The 2,298-nt window shown below is 39.6% G+C and overlaps 1 non-coding gene across 1 annotated transcript; it reads right to left on the bottom strand.

Moving 5' to 3' along the window:
* Positions 1 to 1,905: 1,905 nt before the first annotated feature.
* On the bottom strand, positions 1,906 to 2,012 carry LOC141603500 (small nucleolar RNA R71). Its single transcript, XR_012525372.1, has one exon. It is a non-coding gene; the product is annotated as a small nucleolar RNA R71 (small nucleolar RNA).
* Between the last annotated feature and the right edge of the window lie 286 nt (positions 2,013 to 2,298).

Here is a 2,298-nt window from a genome sequence, read left to right as displayed (position 1 = left end):
AACTTCAAGTCTATTTGAGTGTGTTTGCACGGTTGGCGAACCTAAGCAAATGGCCCCATCGCGTAACGCAAAGAAATGACGGATTATGGGCTTTTCTCCTCTTTTCTCCTCTTTTCTTCTTAATCTTATGCAAGACTATAAATACCCTCTCCCAAAACCTTTTGTACACACAACCCTAGATCTGAAAATTTTCCCTAATTATTGTAAGCTTTAATCTTTCCATAATAATTATTAATTACTTAGTGAAATTAGTTAGTATAAGTAAGAATCAATTGTGCACACTTGGTTTTTGAGGATTGTATTGGGAGATTGTGGAGGATTTCCTTCATTTATTCAATCAAAGCAATCATCTTTACTTTTGTTGGTACATCACTTCTCTTATTTACTTTGTTAATCAATTGTTTACACTTTGTTTTGTCTTTTATAATTGCTAGAATCAATATCATGTCTTCTCTTTTTGTTGTTTGGTCTTCTCCATTTATTTGCTTGAACAACCTAAACATGAGTGAGTAGTTACCCTTCTAGGGTTTAGGGGGAGTCTAAATCGGATTATTGGGCATGATAGGTTGATTGTTTTGAGTCTATGGTGTAGAATTTGTCTTTCTTAGTATTGCATACAAGGTGTTTGATAAATTGTGTAAGTGAGAACTTGTGCCTTTTGTCTTAATTGCTTAATTCCTCCATTAAATGAGAGTTTGTGGTGGTCTTTGTGCTTGCTTTAGAAAGGGTAGTTGCTCAACGAGAGTTGGTAATCACCTTTAGGATAATCGAGAGATTGATTCCCATCCTAGGACAAACCTTCATCATAGACTATTTAAATCGACTTGTTTGCCCATAGTTCATTTAGATGACCCCGAAAACCCTAGCCTTTAATCATTTGAACACATATTTCTTCATTACTTTGTTTAGTTGCATCAAGTAGTTTAAATCAAACCCTTTTTCTTCATTTTGACTAGACTAGACTCTTATTTAGACTAAGTAGAAATCCACCCCATCCTCGTGGTTCGACCCCGATTTAGGCTTAAATTGGGTTAATTTTTGTTGGTGGTAAGCGACTTGACCCTACCGTTAAAACTTACACATCAAATGGCGCCGTTGCCGGGGATGGCGTTAGGTTATACATAGTTTTGCTTAGAGTCTTTGCTTTAGTCTTATCTCAATTGTTAGTTTGTTTTAGTGGTTGTGTGTTCTTTGTAGAGTGTGTGATTTCTTGCCTTCCCCTAGTGTGTAAAAACACTAGGAGACTAACGGGTTGTTGAGTGCATGCCTAGAAGGAAACACCAAGCTCTTCTCTTCAACTCCGACCCCGAAAGGCTTTTTAGAACCTTGAGGACAAGGACCCTTGAGAGAGTTAGGAATAATTCCCCTCAAGCAAACTTTGACCAACCAAATTCACACATCCCACAAAATATTGATACCACAACCACACTTCAACCAAACCTCACAATTGAGACTCTACTAGAAAACCCCTTTCATAACTTTCCTATCCCAAATAACCCACCCCAATCACCACCCCCTCATATGCAAAATCCAGCACCACAAATGGCTCTTAGAGATCATAACCGGCCCAACTATAATGATTCATGTAACTCTATCAATTTTGGCACCTTGGTCCCAAACAACTTTGAAATGCATCCCGCCCAAGTCGGGTTGATTGAGAAGAATTTGTTCGGGGGTCATATTAAAGAGGATGCCCATGCTCACCTCCGGAAGTTTAAGAGGAAGGTTTCAATGATGAAAAAGAATGGGGTGTCCGAAGACACCTTGAGAATGATGTTGTTTCCGTTTTCATTGACGGGCAAGGCTGACCGATGGTTGAACATTCACCCACCGGATACCTTCACTACATGGGATGACTTGGCTAAAGCATTCATGGCCAAATATTACCCTTCATCAAAGACCGCGATGCTCCGTAATGAGATTCATACATTTCAACAAGAGGACGGGGAGTCTTTGGGTGAAGCTTGGGACCGTTATCAAGACTTGATAGCAAGTTGCCCCCACCATGGAATACCAGAATGGTACATCACTCAAACATTCTTTCAAACTTTGCTACCTAGGACTAAGGAGATGGTAAATGCCTCCGCGAGGGGAGGATTTGATCACTTGAATGATGAAGAGGGCACGATATTGATCAATAAAATGGTAGATTCGGAAGCAAACTATGGTTCTAGAGGAAACATGCTAAGAAGGAATGGGAAGTTTCCCAAGGAAAACTCCTCCAACTCCGAGACAAATGCCAAGCTCGACTTACTCACAAAACAATTTGATAAGTTTCAAAGAAATCAAGTGCACCAA

Source organism: Silene latifolia, chromosome 9, assembly GCF_048544455.1.
Source record: "Silene latifolia isolate original U9 population chromosome 9, ASM4854445v1, whole genome shotgun sequence".
NCBI classification, from domain to species: Eukaryota; Viridiplantae; Streptophyta; class Magnoliopsida; order Caryophyllales; family Caryophyllaceae; genus Silene; species Silene latifolia.
Note: the sequence above shows the minus strand (reverse complement) of the source record. Positions and strands in the feature narration are given on the sequence as shown.